The sequence below is a fragment of the Anomaloglossus baeobatrachus genome, chromosome 3, assembly GCF_048569485.1.
Source record: "Anomaloglossus baeobatrachus isolate aAnoBae1 chromosome 3, aAnoBae1.hap1, whole genome shotgun sequence".
NCBI classification, from domain to species: Eukaryota; Metazoa; Chordata; class Amphibia; order Anura; family Aromobatidae; genus Anomaloglossus; species Anomaloglossus baeobatrachus.
In genome coordinates, this window is record NC_134355.1 from 421,242,121 (window position 1) to 421,265,387 (window position 23,267).

Genomic DNA, 23,267 nt, shown 5'->3' on the forward strand with positions numbered 1-23,267 from the left:
CTCATGGAGTCTAACGCTGTGAATGTTGCAGAATTAAAAATGGCAAATAAGCCCTTGTATATTGTAGTAACCAACTTGTGCTTATGGAGACATACACATATATTGAGCGGTGTTTCATCACACAACAATGCCAAACGTGGATCTTAACTGTAATTTAGGCACATTGTGGGGCTCAGAAGAGAGGGGGGCATTTGGATTTGGGAGTTCAGGTTTTGCTGGATTTTTTTTTGGAGGGTGGAAACCATGTTGCTTTTCCAGAGCCTTTACACTACCAATAATGTGGAAGCCCCCATGTTATCAGACACATTTGCTTCTTTCTCTGCCAGAATTGATCAGTCATTATCAACATTCTCAATTTTGAGGTAAAATCTGTATTCAGTGAAGACTTTCCCATTACTGAGATAGGAGATGGCAGTTATTACTGATGAGATTCTATGTATATAGAAGAGTTATGAGGGGGTGGAGCTCTTCATCTAGCTCTTCCCATTAGCTCCTCTCTCTGCATCTAGCTCCTCCCTCCTCCCGTCACCATAGAATCTCATCAGTAATAACTGCCATCTCCTATCTCAGTAATGGGAAATTCTTCACTGAGTACAGATTTTACCCATGAATTGAGAATTTTGAAAATGAAAGTGAAGGATTAGTCCAGGGGGAGAAAAATGTCTGATAACACACAATATTTTTTGTTTTATAAAGACACACCCCAAAGTTAGAGAAACAAAAAGGGAAAAAAAAGTAGGTCCGTTTTATAATTCAGTGGTGTCTTACCAGGGAGGAGCGATGACAGCAATGGTGGAGAAAGGTCACAGGAGGCAGGGGCGGTGCTGGAGTATAGCGATACTGCGGGGAATGCAGAGGGGGGGCCCTGATGCTCACTGCCGGCGGTAGTGCTGTTTTGGGGCAGCAGGCACTCCTCTGTGATGGAGCAGGGGGTGCTGCTCTGTGCTGGGGCAAGGGGTGCTGCTCTGTCCTGGGGCAGGGAACGCTGCTCTGTGCTGGGGCAGGGAACGCTGCTCTGTGCTGGGGCAGGGAACGCTGCTCTGTGCTGGGGCAGGGAACGCTGCTCTGTGCTGGGGCAGGGAACGCTGCTCTGTTCTGGGGCAGGGAACGCTGCTCTGTGCTGGGGCAGGGAACGCTGCTCTGTGCTGGGGCAGGGAACGCTGCTCTGTGCTGGGGCAGGGAACGCTGCTCTGTGCTGGGGCAGGGAACGCTGCTCTGTGCTGGGGCAGAGGGTGCTGTCCTGTGCTGGTGCTCGCTGCAGGTGGTGATGCATGAACCATCCTGAAAATGTTGGTGGTGCGGGCTTAAAAAAAATGGCAGCCGGAGTCAGCCCATGCGCTACCTCCGGGCACCATTTTCCTTAAGTCTGCTGCTGAGACTTCAAGGGCCAGAGGCGGCAAGCCGAGAGCTCCATCTGCGCACGTGCCGACTCTGGGTGCCATCATTTGAAGCCCTCACCGCCAACATCTTCAGAATGGCCCGTGCCTCACCGCCCACCGCACAGAGCAGTGCCACACAGAACCGCACACAGCACCACACAGAGCAGCGCCCACTGTCCCGACACAGAGCAGTGCCGCAGCACAGCACACAGCATCGCCCCTGCCTCCTGTGACCTCTATCCACCACCCCCTGGTGAGCTACATTCAGATTTTAAGACGCACACCTCATTTTCCTCCCAAATTTTTGGGAGGAAAAGTGCATCTTATAATCCAAAAAAATACAGCATATTACAAAGTTGCTTATTTTCATGTGTACTATTGATTTATGAAATAACGGTCACGCTTTTAATTCCCACAATGATTTGAGGGATTCACTATAAAACACTGCTGGACTGTATCTTATAAGGACAGAGCAACCTACCCTGTTGTAGTTGGCTAGTGAAATTGTTACTCAGAAAAACTATTTAACGTCATAACGACGGCCGTACGACTTAAAGCGGCGGCAAAACAGGGTACTTATTCTGTTCCGCCGCTTTAAAGCGGCGGGCCGAAAAAAGCCTGTAGCGCCTCCCAGCGACCAAAAATCTCGGGGGTTTCAGCTACCGGGGGTAGCTGAGACCCCCCAGATTATGAATCGGGGTGTTTTTTTTGGACCCCGATAATGTGATCGCCGGTATACACCGTATACCGACGAACACATGAAAAAAAAAGAAATGACCGGTAAAACTGATTTCTTTTTCATCTGACGTGATCAAACATGTCAGATGAGAAAGAAATATAAACCTCTAGTGCCCCCAAAGCCCCCGGTGCCGGAGAGGTCCCCCCCCTCCGGAAGTCAAAATGGCGCCAAAGCGCACAGAAAACTGCCGCCGCCGCCAGCTCTGCATTCATTTCCCTCCGATCTGAAATGATCAAACATTTCAGATCGGAGGGAAATGTCCTCCCCCTGACCCCTCCTCCGGTACACCAGAGCCCTCTGGTCCCCCGGAGCCTCTCCGGTTCTCCAAAAAGCCCCCAGTTCCCCCCGCCAGAGCATGCAAGATGGCGGCGCGCAGCGCACAGTAGCGTGCGGCCGCATTCATCCTGCTCTTTCTGCCGCATGTGACCCGTCACATGCAACAGAAAAGTCGCCAGGTCTCCCGCCATCACCCCCCGTCAGCCCCCCGTCAGCCCCCGGTCTTCCCAGTTACCTCGCTTCTGCTCCGTCCCCGCGATCACTCTGCCTCCTTCTAGAAAGCTGGCGGCGCATGTGCAGACAGCGGCTGTCAGCTGGATCCTTGCAAGCAGGGACGCTGACCTCGCTGCTGCACTGTGGACCGGGGGAGAGTGAGTGCAGTAATCTGCAGCCACACTCCTCACATGGAGAGCCTGCTGTTCTAGAAAATGGGGAGTACGTTCTGTGAGCGTGCCCCTCATATTCTGGAATGAGGTTACTGCAGGTCACTCTGCCCTAGGTTGGACCGGGGCAGTGTGAGTGCAGTATTTTCAGATTACTGCACCCACACTGCTCATGGAGACCTTGCTCTTCCAGAAAATGGGGGATACATTCCCTGAACGAGCCCCCCATATTCTAGAAGGTCCAGAGTCGTCGAGGGACCTCCAAAATGGATTACAGCGACCGGAATTTGTTTATTTTCAATAAATTGGTGAAAGAGGAATGTTTCAGGGAGGTTTTTTTTTCAAATAAATTTTTTTTTGTCTATTTTTTTCTATTACTGACTGGGTTAGTGATGTCGGGTATCTGTTTAGATGCCGGGACATCACTAACCCCAGGGCTTGATGCCAGGTGACATTACAGCTGGTATCAACCCCGTATATTACCCCGTTTGCCACCGCACCAGGGCGCGGGATGAGCTGGGGTGAAGCGCCAGGATTGGCGCATCTAATGGATGCGCCACTTCTGGGGCGGCTGCAGCCTGCTATTTTTAGGCTGGGAAGAGTCCAATAACCATGGCTCTTCCCACCCTGAGAATACCAGACCCCAGCTGTCCGCTTCACCTTGGCTGGTGATCTAATTTGGGGGGGGACCCACGTTTGTTTGTTTTTTAAAAAAAAAAACGCCTGGGGAGCCCTCCAAATTGATCACCAGATAAGGTGAAGCTGTCAGCTGTGGTTTGCAGGCTACAGCTGTCTGCTTTACCCTAGCTGGCTATCAAAAATAGGGGGGACCCAACGTCGTTTATTTTAATTATTAATTTTTTGGGGGGTTAAATACAAGGCTAGGCACCCTTTAGTGCCACATGAAAGGCACTAAAGGGCTCCAGCTTCGAATATGCAGGGGGGTGGGATGTTATATATGTTTGACATCTATCCATTCATCCATTGTAGCATTTTAGGCTTTGTGCCCACGATCAGGGTTTGCAGCGTTTTGGGCGCAGAGTGTTTTCCCTGCATTCATAACGCTGCGTTGTGCAGTAGAAGCACAGTGGAAGGATTTTTAGAAATCCCGTGCCCAATGTGCTTCTTTTCTCCGCAGCATACACTGATCTGTGGTGCAGCTTCCCGAGCCTCAGCATGTCAATTTATGCTGCGGAAACAAGAGTGTTCTCTGCAGGTAGCATAGAGCTCCACAGCAGCCTGAACCCAAATCATGGTCATGGGCAGCTGTGTTCTCCCGTGGACAACACTCACATCTCTGCAGGAAGGCTGACACTGTGTACTAGACGCCGTGTCGCTGGATCATGGCCACATAGCCTAAAAGTGAGAAATTTGTTGCAACAGCAACATTTTTGTGAAGTACCTGTGGATTCAAAAGGCTTACTATACTCCTGAATAAAATCCAGTTTCCAAAATGGGGTCACTTGTGGGGGGTTTCTGCTGTATAGGTACCCAAGGGGCCCTGCAAATGTGACATGGTGCCCGCAATTTATTTAAACTTTTCCAGAATTCAAATGGTACTCCTTCCATTCCAAGCCCTCCAATTTATCCAAACAGAGGTTTTTGGCCACATGTGGGGCATCCCTGTGCTCATAAGACATTGGATAACAACCTGTTGGGTCCACGGTTTGTTGTTGCCTCTTGAAAAAGTAAGAAATATGATGCTAAAGCAACATTTTTGTGAAAAAAATGAAAATTTTCAATATGGCAACCTAAGCTTATCAAATTCTGTGAAGTACACTTGGATTAAAACTGCTTACTATACACCTAGATAAAAGCCTTGAGGTGTCTTGTTTCCAGAATGGGGTCACTTGTGGGAAACCTCCACTGTTTAGGCACCTTAGGGGCTTTCCAAATGCAACATAGCATCCGCTAATGATTCCAGCCAATTGTGCAGTAAAATGGCGCTCCTTCCCTTCCGAGCCCTGCTGTGCACCCAAACAGTTGATTTCCACCACACATAAGGTATCAGCATACTCAGGAGAAATTGCACAATAAATTTTATGCTGATTTTTTTTCCTTTTACACTTGTAAAAAAAAAAGCTACCTGGTTGAAGTAACAATTTTGTGGTAAAAATGTATTTTTTTATTTTCACAGCTCAACATTATAAACTTCTGTGAAGCACCTGGGGGTTCAGGGTACTCACAAAACATCTAGATAAATTTCTTCAGGGGTCTATTTTCCAAAATGGGGCCACATGTTGGGGAGCTTCACTGTATAGACACCTCAGGGTCTCTCCTAATGCAACATAGCGTCCGCTATTGATTCCAGACAATTTTGCAGTCAAATGGCACTCCTTCCCTTCCGAGCCCGCCGTTTACCCAAACAGTTGATTTCCACCACATATAAGGTATCGCCAAACTCAGGAGAAATTGCACAATAAATTTCATGGTGATTTTTTCCTGTTACCCTTGTGAAAAAAAAAGCTACCTGGTTGAAGTAACAATTTTGTGGAAAAATTTTATTTTTTTATTTTCATAGCTCAACGTTATAAAATTCTGTGAAACATCTGGGGGTTCAGGGTACTCACCGAACATCTAGATAAATTCCTTGAGGGGCCTAGTTTCCAAAATGGGGTCATTTGTGCGGTGTTTCTGCTGTTTAGGTACCTTAGGGGACCTCCAAATGCGACATGGTGCCCGCAATCTTTTTCAGCCAAATTTCCTTTCCAAAATTCAAATATTGCTCCTTTCGTTCCAAGCCCTCCCATTTGTCCAAACAAAGGTTTCAGACCACATGTGAGGTATCACCGCGCTCATAAAAAAGTGGGTAACAAACCTTGAGGTCCAATTTTTGGAATTACCTCTTGAAAAAGTGAGAAAATTGATGCTAAAGCAACATTTTTGAGAAAATTATTAAAATTTTCAATATGACAACGTAACGTTACCAAAATCTGTGAAGTACCTGTGGATCCAAAATGCTCACTATACCCCTAGATAGAAGACTTGAGGGGTCTAGTTTCCAAAAGGCGTCACTTGTGAGGGATTTCTTCTGTTTAGGTACCTTAGCGGACCTGTAAATGCAACATGGTGCCCGCAATCTATTTCAGCCAAATTTGCTTTCCAAAATTCAAATATTGCTCCTTCTGTTCCGAGCCCTCCCATTTGTCCAAACAGAGGTTTCTGACCACATGTGGGGTATCGGCGCGCTCATAAGAAAGTGGGGAACAAGTTTTGGGGTCCATGTTGTGTTATTTCTTCTAAAAGTGAATAAATTTGGGTTAGAGCAACATTTTTAGGTAAAATTTAATTTTTGCTTTTTTTCATTCCACATTGCTTTTGTTCATGTGAAGCACCTGAAGGGTTAATAAACTTCTTGAATGTGGTTTTGTGTACTTTGGGGGGTGCAGTTTTTAGAATGGTGTCACTTTTGGGTATTTTCTGTCATCTAGGCCTCTCAAAGTCACTTCAAATGTGATGTGGTCCCTAAAAAAATGGTTTTGTAAATTTTGATGTAAAAGAAGGGAATTTTGTTTACTTACCGTAAATTCCTTTTCTTCTAGCTCCTATTGGGAGACCCAGACAATTGGGTGTATAGCTTCTGCCTCCGGAGGCCACACAAAGTATTACACTTTAAAAAGTGTAACCCCTCCCCTCTGCCTATACACCCTCCCGTGGATCACGGGCTCCTCAGTTTTGGTGCAAAAGCAGGAAGGAGAAAACTTATAAATTGGTCTAGGGTAAATGCAATCTGAAGGATGTTCGGAGAACTGCAAACCATGAACCAAAAGAACAATTCAACATGAACAACATGTGTACACAAAAAAACAACCAGCCCGAAAGGTACAGGGGCGGGTGCTGGGTCTCCCAATAGGAGCTAGAAGAAAAGGAATTTACGGTAAGAAAACAAAATTCCCTTCTTTGTCGCTCCATTGGGAGACCCAGACAATTGGGACGTCCAAGAGCAGTCCCTGGGTGGGTAAAAGAATACCTCAATAAAAAGAGCCGAAAAAACGGCCCCCTCTTACAGGTGGGCAACCGCCGCCTGAAGGACTCGCCTACCTAGACTGGCGTCTGCCGAAGCATAGGTATGCACTTGATAGTGTTTCGTGAAAGTGTGCAGACTAGACCACGTAGCTGCCTGACACACCTGCTGAGCCGTCGCCCGGTGCCGCAATGCCCAGGACGCACCCACGGCTCTGGTAGAATGGGCTTTCAGCCCTGAAGGAAGCGGAAGCCCAGAAGAACGGTAGGCTTCGAGAATCGGTTCCTTCATCCACCGGGCCAAGGTTGACTTGGAAGCCTGCGAACCCTTACGCTGGCCAGCGACAAGGACAAAGAACGCATCTGAACGACGCAGGGGCGCCGTGCGAGACACGTAGAGCCGGAGTGCTCTCACCAGATCCAACGAGTGCAAATCCTTTTCACATTGGTGAATTGGATTAGTGCAAAATGAAAGCAAGGAGATATCCTGATTGAGATGAAAAGGAGATACCACCTTAGGGAGAAATTCCGGGACCGGACGCAGCACCACCTTATCCTGGTGAAACACCACGAAGGGGGCTTTGCATGACAGCGCTGCAAGCTCAGACACTCTCCGGAGTGATGTAACTGCCACTAGAAAGGCCGCCTTCTGCGAAAGACGTGATAAAGAGACATCCCGCAGCGGCTCGAAAGGTGGTTTCTGAAGAGCCGTTAGCACCCTGTTAAGATCCCAGGGTTCTAGCGGACGCTTGTAAGGTGGGACTATGTGGCAAACTCCCTGCAGGAATGTGCGGACCTGCGGAAGCCTGGCTAGGTGCTTTTGAAAAAATACGGAGAGCGCCGATACTTGGCCTTTGAGAGAGCCGAGTGACAAACCCTTGTCCATTCCGGATTGAAGGAATGAAAGAAAAGTGGGTAAGGCAAACGGCCATGGAGGAAAACTGTTATCAGAGCACCAGGATAAGAAGATTTGCCAAGACCTGTAATAGATCTTGGCGGACGTTGGCTTCCTGGCCTGTCTCATGGTGGCAATGACATCCTGAGATAACCCTGAAGACGCTAGGAGCCAGGACTCAATGGCCACACAGTCAGGTTGAGGGCCACAGAATTCAGATGGAAAAATGGGCCTTGTGACAGCAAGTCTGGGCGGTCTGGAAGCACCCACGGCTGACCCACCGTGAGATGCCACAGATCCGGGTACCACGACCGCCTCGGCCAGTCTGGAGCGACGAGAATGGCGCGACGGCAGTCGGACCTGATCTTGCGTAACACTCTGGGCAGCATCGCCAGAGGAGGAAACACATAAGGCAGTCGAAACTGCGACTAATCCTGAACTAACGCGTCCGCCGCCAGAGCTCTGTGATCCTGAGACCGTGCCATGAATGCCGGGACTTTGTTGTTGTGCCGTGACGCCATGAGATCGACGTCCGGCGTTCCCCAGCGGCGACAGATCTCTCGAAACACTTCTGGGTGCAGAGACCATTCCCCCGCATCCATGCCCTGACGACTGAGAAAATCTGCTTCCCAGTTTTCTACGCCCGGGATGTGAACTGCGGAGATGGAGGAAGCTGTGGCTTCCACCCACTGCAGAATCCGCCGGACTTCCTGGAAGGCTTGACGACTGCGAGTGCCGCCTTGGTGGTTGATGTATGCAACGGCAGTGGCGTTGTCCGACTGGATACGGATCTGCCTGCCCTCCAGCCACCGCTGAAAAGCCAATAGGGCTAGATACACTGCCCTTATCTCCAGAACATTGATCTGAAGGGAAGACTCTATCGGAGTCCAGGTTCCCTGAGCCCTGTGGTGGAGAAAAACCGCTCCCCACCCTGACAGGCTCGCGTCCGTGGTGACCACAGCCCAGGTTGGGGGTAGGAAGGATTTTCCCTGCGATAGAGAATTGGGAAGGAGCCACCACTGAAGTGACTTCTTAGTTGCAAGGGAAAGAGAGACGTTCCTGTCGAGGGAATCCGACCTCCTGTCCCATTTGCGGAGAATGTCCCATTGGAGTGGCCGTAGATGGAATTGCGCGAACGGCACTGCCTCCATCGCTGCCACCATCTTCCCCAGGAAGTGCATGAGGCGCCTTAAGGGGTGTGACTGACTCCGAAGAAGTGATTTCACCCCCGCCTGCAGAGAAAGCTGTTTGTCCCGCGGTAGCTTGACTACCGCTGACTGTGTATGAAACTCCATCCCGAGGTAAGTCAGTGATTGGGTCGGTGTCAACTTGGATTTCGGGAAGTTGATGATCCACCCGAACTGCTGGAGAGTCGTCAGAGCAACGGTAAGGCTGTGTTGACACGCCACCCGAGAAGGGGCCCTGACTAGGAGATCGTCTAAGTAGGGGATCACCGAGTGGCCCTGAGAGTGCAGGACCGCCACGACGGATGCCATGACTTTGGTGAAAACCCGCGGGGCTGTCGCCAGGCCGAAAGGCAATGCCACGAACTGACGGTGTTCGTCCCCGATGGCGAAACGCAAGAAGCGTTGATGTTCGGGTGTGATTGGCACGTGGAGATAAACATCCTTGATGTCGATCGATGCTAGGAAGTCTCCTTGTGACATCGAGGCGATGACCGAGCGGAGGGATTCCATCCGAAACCGTCTGGTTCTCACATGTCTGTTGAGCAGCTTGAGGTCCAGAACGGGACAGAATGATCCGTCCTTTTTTGGCACCACGAACAAGTTGGAGTAAAAGCCGCGACCACGTTCCTGAAGGGGAACGGGGGTCACAACTCCTTCTGTTTTCAGAGCGTCCACTGCCTGAAAAAGTGCGTCGGCCTGAGAGGGGGGCGGAGAGGTTCTGAAGAAACGAGCCGCAGGACGAGAGCTGAACTCGATCCTGTAACCGTGAGACAGAATGTCTCTCACCCATCAGTCTTGAACATGTGGCCACCAGGCGTCGCCAAAGCGGGAGAGCCTGCCACCGACCGAGGATGCGGTCAGGGGAGGCCGAGAGTCATGAGGAGGCCGTCTTGGAGGCAGTGCCTCCTGCGGCCTTTTGGGGGCGAGACTTGGACCGCCACGCATAGGAGTTCCTCTGACCTTTCTCCGGCCTGCTGGACGAAGAGGATTGGGGCTTGGCGGAGGGACGAAAGGACCGAAACCTTGATTGTATTTTTCGTTGCTGAGGTCTCTTAGGTTTGGACTGGGGTAAGGAGGAGTCCTTTCCCTTGGATTCCTTAATAATCTCATCCAATCGTTCGCCAAACAAGCGTTCGCCAGCAAACGGCAAACCGGTTAAGAACCTCTTGGAGGCCGAGTCTGCCTTCCATTCGCTCAGCCACATGGCCCTGCGGACTGCCACAGAGTTAGCGGATGCCACAGCTGTACGGCTAGCAGAGTCTAGGACTGCGTTCATGGCGTAAGAAGAAAAAGCTGACGCTTGAGAAGTCAAAGACGCAACTTGCGGAGCAGAATTACGTGTGACAGCATTAATCTCAGCCAGACAAGCTGAGATAGCTTGGAGTGCCCACACGGCTGCAAAGGCCGGGGCAAAAGACGCGCCCGTGGCCTCATAGATGGACTTCACCAGGAGCTCTATCTGCCTGTCAGTGGCATCCTTTAGCGATGAGCCATCTGCAACCGATACCACAGATCTAGCCGCCAATCTAGAGACTGGAGGATCCACCTTGGGACATTGAGCCCAACCCTTAACGACTTCAGAGGGGAAGGGGTAACGCGTGTCAGTGAGGCGCTTAGTAAAGCGCTTGTCCGGAACCGCTCTGGGCTTCTGGACAGCGTCTCTGAAGTTAGAGTGATCGAAAAACGCACTACGTGTACTGTCTCTCCTGCTGAAACGCCGACTCCTCTACAGGAGGAGGCGGGGGAGAGAGATCCAACACCTGGTTGATGGATGAGATAAGATCATTCACTAAGGCGTCCCCTTCAGGTGTATCAAGGTTAAGGGCGACGTCCGCCTCGTCCTCCAGAGAGTCCTCAAGCTGGGAACCCGAGCAGCGTGAAGAAGTCGGGGAAGATTCCCAGCGAGCCCGCTTAGCCGGTCTAGGACTGTGGTCCGGGCCGGAGTCCTCCACGTGGGACCTAGGGCCCAACCTGGAAGCGCGCAGCGGCGCGGACCGAGAGGGGCCTGGAGGCGACGATCCGACAGGGGCCGGGGCCTGTGTAAGGACCGGTCTGGACTGCAAAGCTTCTAGCAGCTTGGCAGACCATTTGTCCATAGACTGAGCCATGGATTGTGAAAGTGACTCAGAGAGTTTCTCAGCAAAAGAGGCGAACTCTGTCCCTGCCGCCTGGACAGGGGGAGCAGGGGGGTCTACATGAGCCGAGGGGCCCACTAGTGACCGAGGCTCTGGCTGAGCAAGCGAAACAGGGGTCGAGCATTGCTCACAGTGAGGGTAGGTGGAACCCGCAGGTAACATAGCCCCACAAGAGGTACAGGCCGCAAAAAAACCCTGTGCCTTAGCAGCTTTGCTCCTTGTGGACGACATGCTGTTGTCTCCTAGGAGAATGATCACTGAGGGTATATGGGCAAAAAGAGTATACAGCCCGACCGAACAGAAATATATATATATAAATATGTATCTATTCCGGCACCCTAGGGGGGACCAGCACCGGGTGATCGGTGTGGCTTACCGACTGCTAACAAGCGGCGTGTGTGTGTCCTCCAGATTCCCTGCCTTAGGTCCCCCGGAGCTGCAGAGCTGTTCCTGAGAATCCTCCACCGGCAGAATGCCCAAAAAATGGCTGCCGGAGCTCTCAGGGGAGGAGTGGAGCCGTGGGCGGCGCCAGGAAAGTGCGGGAATCTGGGGTCCCCACAGTGATCAGTGAGGGGGGAGGAAACATGCAGGATGCTCCAGCCCTCACCTCCGACGTCAGGTCGGCAGTCCCGCCCTTACCCCTGACAGGCAGGCCCGGGGGCGGGATTTTTGCGACTAGGCCGCGATGAAGCCGGGGACTAAATTTGAGACCGCGCCCGACAAGCAGGCATGGTCGGCGCGGAAGTCCGCCGGCCTTCTCAATTCAGCAGCTGCCGCAGCGTCCGGGAAGAAGGTGCGCTCCCTGCACAGTCCCCGATGGGGGCACAGAGTACCTTAGAGTTGCAGGGCCCGGTCCCTGAGGTTGAATAGACTCCGGTCCGGCAGATTCCCACAGGGGCTGCGGAGGGAGCACGGTCCCAGTAAATGGATGACCGCTCAGGATCCCACTTCTCCCAGAGCCGCTAAGGGATGGTGAAGGAGACGGCATGAGGCTCCGGCCTTTGTACCCGCAATGGGTACCTCAACCTTAACAACACCGCCGACGTAGTGGGGTGAGAAGGGAACATGCCGGGGGCCCCGTGGGGGCCCTCTTTTCTTCCAACCAACATAACTAAGTTGAGAATGCATGAGTGGATGTGTGCCTCCTTCCACACAAAGCATAAAACTGAGGAGCCCGTGATCCACGGGAGGGTGTATAGGCAGAGGGGAGGGGTTACACTTTTTAAAGTGTAATACTTTGTGTGGCCTCCGGAGGCAGAAGCTATACACCCAATTGTCTGGGTCTCCCAATGGAGCGACAAAGAAATGAGAAATCGCTGATAAACTTTGAACTCTTCTAACTTCCTAACAAAAAAAAATTTTGTTTCCAAAATTGTGCTGATGTAAAGTAGACATGTGGGAAATGTTATTTATTAACTATTTTGTGTCACAGAAATCTCTGGTTTAACGGTAAAAAAATTCAAAAGTTGAAAATTGCTAAATTTTCAAAATTTTTGCCAAAATTCAATTTTTTCCATAAATAAACGCAAAAAATATTGTCCTAAATTTTGTACTAACATGAAGTCCAATATGTGACGAAAAAACAATTTCAGAATCACCGGGATCCGTTGAAGCGTTCCAGAGTTATAACCTCATGAAGTGACACTGGTCAGAATTGCAAAATTTGGTCTGGTCATTAAGGTGAAAATTAGCTCCGTCACTTAAGGCTGCTTTACACGGTACGACCGATTGTGCGATTTCACAATCGATCGTACCCGCCCCCGTCCTTTTTGCGTCACGGGCAAATCGCTGCCCGTGTCGCACAAAGTTAGTAACCCCCGTCACACATACCTCTCGTGCGACCTCGCTGTGGGCGGCGAACGTCCACTTCCTGGAGTGGGAGGGACGTTCGGCGTCACACCGACGTCACACGGCCGCCGGCCAATAGAAGCGGAGGGGCGGAGATGAGCGGGACGTAAACATCCCGCCCATCTCCTTCCTTCCACATAGAGCCGGCGGCGGCCGCGGGAGGCAGGTGAGCTGCTCATCGTTCCCGTGGTGTCACACGGAGCGGCGTGTGCTACCACGGAAACGATGGTCAACTAAAGTAAACGATATTATGGAACCTAGCGAGCAGTACCCGACTCACGATTTGTGAGCGATACTGCGTCGCTAGGAGGTGTCACACAGGCCGGCATCGCCAGCGATGCCGGATGTGCGTCACAAAAACCGTGACCCCGACGATCTATCGCACGATAGATTGTCTGGTGTAAAGCAGCCTTAAGGGGTTAAACATATTGTTTAAATATTTTCTATGACATTGATATATTGTTCTCAGACACAGAAAGGCGAAAATAGAGCATTAGTAGTAATGAAAATAGTGACAAATAAGCATTCACACACAAAGGTTTGCTGATCGGTATGGGTTTACCAACCGATGGTTGTTTAAATGCCGGTTTACACAGGCAGACCAAAGTAAACGATGCACTCGAAGAAATCAGTACTAGATTGCTCAGTGAGCAAGGGCTGCCATCATTCTCGGCAGTGTGTGCACTGTTTACACACAACGACACACCACTGAACAAAGATGTTTTTGTTTTGTGCTGTGCAAAAGATCATTTCACAGAATTTTGCAAGTTCACTTGGCAATCGGCAGCCTGTTCACACACGATAATTATAAAGTAAGCGTTTCTAAGAGCGCTTGTTCAAGACTGTGTTACATAGTATATGCAGGTTTAGAGAAGTCATGCACTACAAACATAAAAGAAAACCTTCTACTTCTTCACAGACTATTTGTCAGGTGTGGTGGTTTGCATGTTGGTGGGCATCATTGTAGGTCTCCAGGGGTTGGGGGGGTTAATCTTTCTCCTATCTCTGCACCCAAGTGGGTCCATCGTACTCCTGGGCATACTCCAGCTCTCTGTTGGGTCACCTATTGCCCCTCACTGGCCATGAGGGGTGGGGTGTCGCCTTTGTAACGTGGAGCTGTGACGCCTCAGCAGCGGATCGAACCGCTCGGATCCATGGGCAGTGTCCGTTCGTGGCTCAAGGGTCTCCGGACCCGGGGGCTTAGGGGCCACACTCTAAAGTAAAAAGGGGAATATTTACAGGGAAGTTGTAGTTCGTGACGCCACCCGTGGTGTACGGTAAGTAGGGGATACCGCCGCTACCGTTGGGAATACCCAGGATGAGGGAGTGGGGCAGCAAGGTGTCGTTGCCCTCCACGGGTAGGGGAAGGCCCTGGGACTCTGTGGGATTCCGTGGGATGCAGGGGTCACTCGGGTACTCACTCAGTCAATAAACAGACGCTGACAACTGGGTAAACGAACTCTCTGGGTATCGCTGCCACTTGAGGGGAGCTCGTCCAGGTCTCGTCTCCTGAAGTACTGCCTGGTGATCCGTGACCTGCCTCCTGGCACAAAATGTAGATTCTTCGTTGTGGCCCAGTAGTTTAAAACTTGTTGGGCCCCGCTCCCCACTATGGCTAAGTGAGCGAGCCTGCTCTCAGGTCTCATGCTCGGGATTTCAGTGGGCCACTTTTGGAAAGCCTTATCCCCCTCATTGCGCTAGTGCCTCGATTCTGGAGCTGATGGGAACAGTCCATAAAGGCTCTATTCTCCGCAGGTTAATTGCCGGGTTGCCTGAAGCTTTTCCCCGACTTAGGGTCCATGTACCCCGCCGTGCCTTCGGTCCCGGACGAGTGATAGTGCCAGGCTGCTGACTGTCCTCTCTAACAGGTCCCAGGCACCTAGCCTCAATTCCCTGCGACCGGGGGTAGGACTCCTCTAGGCCCAGACCACCGTCTGCAACCTAGTCAGCTTCCCCCTGGGAGCCACTACTCCCAGCTTCCTCAGAGCTCCTCTCAGCTTGAGGGCTCCTACTGTTCTCTAGGGAGCTGCTACTCCCAGCTCCTCACTCACTGGGAGCTACTGCTGTTCTTCTGTAACACCTTCCACCTCCCCTGCCTGACCCCTAGGCGGGCGGCCCTATGCCGCTTAAGCCGTCTACTGGTATGCCTGATGCAGGGTGTATCTAGGATTTGATTTGCTATTGGAGGCAGTAGTGCAAGATGGTGACCCAGAATCATGAGGGATTTGGAATACTGCATGGGGAGGGCAGTTTGTGCAGTACCCTGTGATGACCTGAGTAGTCCAGGGGCATCACAGAGCCAGTGCAGGTGCTTGCTCTGGCCATGTTCTGTGCGCTATACTAATATAAGTGGTATTGCTAGGAGGCGGGGTGCCATCATTCCTATGCGGTGCAGAGGTCCCGGGACGCCGGATCCTCTAGCATCAGCTATTGCTAGGGCATATGTAACGCTAAGGGCAGCGTCACACGGTCGATATATCATGCGATCACACGATCGATCATATCCGCCCCCGTCGTTTGTGTGTCAGGGGCGCACAAAGGTGTTAACCCGGTCACATGTACTTACATCCCGGACGACGTCGCTGTGGGCGGCGAACATCCTCTTCCTGAAGGGGAAGGGACGTTCGGCATCACAGCGACGTCACACAGCAGCCGGCCAATAGAAGCGGAGGGGCGGAGATGAGCGGGACGTGACATCCCGCCCACCTTCTTCCTTCCTTATTGCCGGCGGGACGCAGGTAAGCTGTGTTCGTCATTCCTGGGGTGTCACATGGAGCGATGTGTGCTGCCTCGGGAACGATGAACAACCGGAGCACAGAAGGAGGACCGACAGTTTGAAAATGAACAACGTGTCAACGAGAAACGATAAGGTGAGTATTTTTGCTCGTTCACAGTCGATCGTAGCTGTCACACGCTACGATATGTCTAACGATGCCGGATGTACGTCACAGAATCCATGACCCCGACGACATATCGCCTGATATATCGTAGCGTGTCACGCCGCCCTAATGCGGGCGTCACACGATACGTTTGTGCGTCACGGGCAATTAGTTGCCCGTGGCACACAAAGTCGTTAAACCGCCGTCACACGTACTTCCCTGCTGAGCGGCGTCGCTGTGGCCGGCAAACATCCACTTCCTGCGACGTCACACAGCGGCCGGCCAATAGAAGCGGAGGTGCGGAGATGAGCGGGACGTAAACATCCTGCCCACCTCCATCCTTCCGCATAGCCGGCGGGAGCCACGGGACGCAGGTAAGCTGTGTTCATCGTTCCCGGGGTGTCACACACTGCGATGTGTGCTGCCCCGGGTACGATGAACAACCGGCGTGCAGAAAGATAAATTACTTTTTAAAAATGTGCGACATGTCAACGATACACGATTTGCGAACGTTCTGCGTCACTCGAAGGTGTCACACGGGACGACGTCGTAAACGATGCCGAGTGTGCGTCACGAAAACCGTGACCCCGACGACATATCGCACGATAGATCATCTTGTGTGACGCCTGCATTAGTCTTCTAGCTCAGCAATGTGGAGGGAGGTTCCTTCCACCCAACCTTCTTCACCCCCTCCTTTGCCACTCTGGGTTGAGGGTGGAGACTGGGCATTACCAGCTGATACATTATTGGGTTATTTCCCACCATTTCTTCTGGTCAGTGCTGATTATTTTCAGTTGTGCCTGAGTAGTAAGGTTAGTAGTTGTGTTTCTGCTGGTTTGTTCTCTTGCTTTGGCCGTTTGGTCTTGACTTTGTTCCTAGCCTTACCTAATACTTGTTTAGTTTTACACTGCTTTTCTTATTTGTTTTGGTGTGTTTGACCCGACTGTGGTCTGTTTGCCCAGCCACCCCGCTGCTGTCACCTGGGAAGGGCTCTGCAAAAGTCCCCCCCCTCCAGGACCAGAAGGCGGGTGAACAGTACCCCGGCCCTTTTAGTTGTACAGTTGCATGATGGCTAGCGCAAAGTGTGTCTGGCATACTATGTTTGCTGGCCTGCAACTCGGTGATCCCATCACTACCCTTGCATTACACTATCTGTTATGACATTTTGAAATTCATCCCATCAGTCTTGTATACTTTTAATTCCAGATAAAATGAAAAGCATAAGTGCTTCATGCAAAAGCCTTTGAGCACATCAATTAATTATCTTTTTTTTATTATTTCATTGTCCTATTGGATTGAGTCCTGGCAGTGTTAGTTCTTCGATGTGAATTGCTAAAATTCATTAAATATTGTTCCATAACTTTTCTTCATATGCAAAAAAATCTGGAAGCGTTCACAGATGTAATCAGTGAAGATGACAAATGACTATGCCATTGCAGATTACACGAGTCCGGAGTCTCTTAAGGACAGACTGCACTAAAGAAACCAACCTGGTTACACAGCATGCCAAGTATACAATTGCTTATGCAGACTGAACATTTGTGCCATGCTTTTGCCTATTTATTTATTCTTTAATATATACAGAACCTAGTTACATAATACTAATCATTTTGTGCACCTGGGTCTAAAGATGAAATCAATACATCAATACATGAGAAGGAGCCGGCTTCTGTTTCTTCCATATTCAAGATGTTCATAAAGGAAATGTAGATCGTGGTGGAAAGAATTTAGGTAAATACAAGCAGACAATGTGACTATACAGTTGTTGTTTTTTGACTTGATGCCATGAGAGAGTACTACATAGAGACAATAAAGGGGATTTCCACTACCGGACAACCCCAACTTCAGCTCCCACCCCTCACCTTAGTGACACCAACAGCCCCTATTACCGGTTGTAGTGCTAACAAATTAGTGGCCATCAGGAATCCATATTGGAAGTCTGACTTTAAGAAACCCTTTAAGATATTAGCCTGCAGCACTTATGGTTCATATTGGCTTGTTTATCTGTAATTTTCCCAGACAACTGGAGTTATAGTTCTAGTGAGAATCACTCAGTCCCACATAGTTTTCTTATCAATATTTACTGAGAATCTGTGCATGTTTATAGTATGGTAAAATGCGTGAAACCAGGAGCTTTTTGGCATGTCTCATCCGATGACGCATTTGTCCAGTGTATGTTGGCATCTGAAGTGTTGGCCACTCAGAAGAGGGATACCATATTGGACAAATGGAACCTATTAGAATTTGTGTAAAGCCTGCTTTACACGGGACGACCGATTGTGCGATTTCACAATCGATCGTACCCGCCCCCGTTGTTTGTGCGTCAGGGGCAAATCGCTGCCCGTGTCGCACAAAGTCGTGAACCCCCCGTCACACGTACTTACCTGCTGAACAACCTCGCTGTGGGCGGCGAACGTTCACTTCCTGAATGGGGAGGGACGTTCGGCGTCACAGCGATGTCACACAGCCACCGGCCAATAGAAGCAGAGGGGCGGAGATGAGCGGGATGTAAACATTCCGCCCACCTCCTTCCTTCTGCATAGCCGGCGGGAGCCGTGGGACGCAGGTAAGCAGAGTTCATCGCTCCTGTGGTGTCACACGGAGCGACGTGTGCTGCCACGGGAACGATGAACAACCGGCACAAGTAAAAATAAATGATATTATGAAACTGAGCGACGAGTACACGACTCACGATTTGCGAGCGATACTGTGTCGCTCAGAGGTTTCACACGAGACGACGTCGTGTATGATGCCGGATGTGCATCACAAAAACCGTGACCCCGACGATGCATCGCATGATCCGTCGTCTCGTATAAAGCACCCTTTACATTTGTTATGCAAGCAATTTCTTTACAAGTGAGATATAGACTAATGAAGATTTCAGTGAAGTCAGAAGCCTGTTTACCTGTGGAGGGGACGCCCGTGACACCACAGTGTAGATCCCAGGAGTTTCTCTGTCTTCGCTGTTTTGCTTATCACAGCTGATGTTTTCCAGGCAGATGATGTGTGGCTTCTGGTGAAGTTTCTTTCTTCTGTAGTGTGTAATGTAAGTACTTTACCTTTGTGATCTATGTTATGCAAAATTGTACGCAATATCACACTATTTCCTATTTTCTGTAATCATTTAATCATTATAATTAAATTAATCGCCTTCTTTAAAGCCGTATCCGATGCCTTTAAATACTTGGCAAAACACCGGTATAATGACAGCCAAACCTTTTCCATAGAAATCACGCCGAGGCTGTAAACTGATATCCAGGGGCTTCCAACCTTACCCCCATTCAGATCCGCTCTTCTGTGTGGGGCTACTCACAAAAGTCATCATCTGGAGACCTGCTCTTCATAGCTGTTTGCTAGATCTGGTGCTAATGTGCCAAGCTGGTAGATAGGACAAGCCGCACGTGACAGGCCCGCGGGGCACATGTAGCTCCTGAGCCACAAGTTTGGGATCACTAATGTATACTATAACAATGACCTAGAGGAAAGGTATCAAGATTGTTTTCCTATTTAGGAAAAACTTTCAACCCTTTAACAATTTATTAAGGATTGATGAGAATTTCAATCTTTATCATATGTAGCCACTACATTTTATCTATGCCGTCACTATCATAGGTGGTTACTATCTCTCCGCTATTGCAAATGCTATGCTCCATACCCCTTATATCCATGGTCTCCTATTTATATTTATGCTTATTTATTGTCTGCACTTCATACAATATTTACATTTTTATATCAAATTTCAAGCCCCTGATTTTTAGCTGTGGATTCTTGATTTTTTTTTGTCTTGTTTTTTTGTTTTAATTCTTTTAATGATAGCTCAAATTGATAAATGAAGACCCAGACCGAGCATGTCCTCTCATGCAGGGCCAGGAGTGTTCTCTGCAGGACACCGCAGCTGCCTGTGCCCACGATCAGGGTTCGGGCAGCTGCGGTCTTCTCTGTTCTCCCTGTGGACAGCACTCATGGCTCCACAGCAATAAATTTACATCCTGCAGCTCGCGAAGTTTACGCTGCAGGAATAACAAGCACAGTGTGCAGGGGATTTCTATAAATCCCATCCACTATGATTGTACTGTAGAATACAGTGTTTTGGACACGTGAAAACATGCTGCGTCCAAAACGCTGTGAACACTGATCGTGGGCACGTACCCTGAAGGGAATCTGTCACCAGGTTTCTGATACCTCATCTGAGAACAGCATAATGGCATAATGTGGAGACCGACACCCTGATTCCAGTGATGTGTCCCTTACACAGCTGTTTGTTGTCATTTTGGCTAAGTTACTGCTTTTTCTGCTGTAGATCTAGCAGTTATACAGAGTTCATGAATATGCTGGACTACCAGCAGCAGGACAAGTAGTCATTTAATGATAACTGGTGATTAAACTGTGACTTTATCAAAACTACAGCAGCCTAGTAAGTGACACATCACTGGAATCAGGGTCTCTACCCCTACGTTATGCTGCAAAACCTGGTGACCGATTCCCTTTAAAGGAACCCTAAATGAAAAAAAACGCTATTAACCTGCAGATCTGGGGTTATTCTGCAGCTTAACAGCGTTCAGACGCCATGTGGTCACTGCACTGAGAGCCCCACTGCCTGGAATTAATTAACTATATTCCTCCTGGCAGCCTCAGGCTTTTGATCATTCAGTCACCACTGAGTGCATAGTAAGCAGCGGCTGTAATCACACCCCGGCAATGACTGACAGCTGGCTCTGTACTGATGCACTCACACTGGTAGATCTACCTTTCATTCAAAATAAGCTACGAAGGCCGATAATCGGAGAGATCAGTGTCTGGCCTAGAAATCATACCAGCTCATTTACCTATTAAGAAAAACGCACATTTCTCTGGAATAAGACATCAAATCGCAGGTATCAAGGTATTATTTTTGTATTCAGCTCCTATGACCTACTTGCCCATATAGGCAGCTTTCCGAGGGTTGATCCTACTGACAGATTCCCTTTAATGATAGATTTCAGTAAAATTGTTAAAGTCTTCCAGAAGATGCACTCTTTAAAGGGGATCCTGTCGCGTGAAATATGCACCCAGGACCACGAGCAGTTCTGGGTGTATATTGCTAATCCCTGCCTAACTGTCCCTGTATACACTAGCATAGATAAAGAGATCTTTAGAAAAAGTATTTCTCAGGATCTTTTATGATATGCTAATGAGTGCAGGGACTAGTCACAAGGGTGTTAGGGCTCGCTCACACATCTGGCTTTTCGCCGGTTTGACGGATGCGGCGCACGCCAGTACAGTATGATACAGTACAGTGGCAGCGCCGCAACTTCCGGGTCACATGCTCCGGTCACATGACAGCGCTGCCACTGTACTGTATACACTGTACTGGCATGCGCCGCATCCGTCAAACCGGCGAAAAGCCGGATGTGTGAGAGCACCCTTAGCATATTAGATTCAGTGGCTATTGCCAAGCGTCATCGGTGGTGACGTGCGTCCCTGTATTTGTTGTCACCACCTCTCAGAAACCAGGCTTAGGGTCTGTGCGCATGATCGGAAGTAACCACACATCCAGTCATACGCATTATGAAGCCGGTTGTACATGTCCCGGCTTCAGAGAGGTCTAGTGTACATGACCAGAAGTCCAGGGCATTCTGATCATGCAAACTGACCCTAAGCCCGGTGTCTGAGAGGTGGTGACAACGGATACAGGGACGCGTGTCATCACTCATGACGCTGGGAAATGGGCATTGAATAGCATGTTAGCACTCCCACAGGGGCGAAATGAGCACAGGAACTAACGTCCTTGTGACTAGTCCCCTCGCTTATAAGCATGTCATAAAAGATCTTTAGAAATACTCTTTCTAAAAATCTCTTTATCTATACTACTAGATACAGGGACAGTTAGGCAGGGATTAGAAATATGCACCCAGGACTGCTCGCGGTTCTGGGTGCATACAGGACCTGACAGGTTCTCCCTTTAAAGCTTCTTAATGAATACAATGTGTGCTGCAGTGACCCACTCATCACGTTCTACTGGAAAGCAGCCAATTCGAGCATTTTGGTTAAAATTAGAGCTGACTGGACCTGTGGATGTTTCTGTTCGGCGGGTTCAGACGGACTTTTGAAAAACTTCGCTTTGGGACCCAGACTTGACCTGAACCCCAATGGAAGTCATTACTTTGGCAGTTGCGGTCTCGCCCACATGCAGTCAACCATAAACAGATCACTTCTGGGGGCAGGTTTTCTCCATTTTTTTTTTGTTTGCTGAACACTACATCAGATCACGCTGTTATTACCCCCAGTGAGGGCTGATCAAACATTACAAGCAGCTCACAATGGGCAGAGCACCGCGTGTACCCGAGCACAGCGATACTCGAGCGAGTGATTTGTATACATAAGGCACCCGAACGCCGAACCGAACTCTGTTTTTTTGTTAAGTCTTTGTTCGTTACAAACACTGAAAATCTAGTTAAAACCCATTTGCATAGCCTCTGAAGTGAAGATTGAACACAAGCAAAATGTACCATAACCTGGACAAACCTGCATAAAACAGGCAGTAAACCCAAGTGCCCATCCCATGTATTCATGGATATTTGTGTGCATTTAATTCTGCAACACACACAGATTTGCTGCACAGTTCTTAGGTTGCCAATGATATCCACTGACAAGATACACATCTGGACGACAAGCCTCCCCCCCGACAAATGTGTATTATCTATTAGACTTGAAACCCTCCCTTGGTAGAAGCACCTGCGAGCAGGGGGTGGAACAGGGTTTATTTTTGCCGGAATGACAAAAAATTGAGCTCAGCTGTTCTCCATGCAAGTGACTCACTCTCTGGGTCTCTAATCCATTCACAGTCACTTTCATTCACTGCTCCTGATCAGCTCAGCTTACCTGGCTGCACTCATGGGATGTGTTCAGCACCAGGGACAGCAGCACAGAATCTGACTAGCGACAGCACCAGGGACAGCAGCAGCCAAGCCAGGGGATCAGCAGCAGGGACAGCAGCACAGAACCTGACTAGCGACAGCACCAGGGACAGCAGCAGCCAAGCCAGGGGATCAGCAGCAGGGACAGCAGCACAGAACCTGACTAGCGACAGCACCAGGGACAGCAGCAGCCAAGCCAGGGGATCAGCAGCAGGGACAGCAGCACAGAACCTGACTAGCGACAGCACCAGGGACAGCAGCAGCCAAGCCAGGGGATCAGCAGCAGGGACAGCAGCACAGAACCTGACTAGCGACAGCACCAGGGACAGCAGCAGCCAAGCCAGGGGATCAGCAGCAGGGACAGCAGCGCCTGGGAGGGTCAGCACCAGAGACAGCAGCAGTCAAGCCTAGGGGGGGGGGCGCACTAGGAGCAGCCAAGCCTGCAGGGGGGGGGGGGGGGGAATCAGCACCAGCAGCAGCCAAACCTTGGGAGTCAGCACCAGGGGCAGCAACACAGAATCTGAATAGGGAGAACACCAGGGACAGCAGAGCAGCCAAGCCAGGGGATCAGCAGTAGGGACAGCAGCGCCTGGGAGGGTCAGCACCAGAGACAGCAGCAGTCAAGCCCGGGGGGGGAGGGCGCACTAGGAGCAGCCAAGCCTGCAGGGGGGGGGGGGATCAGCACCA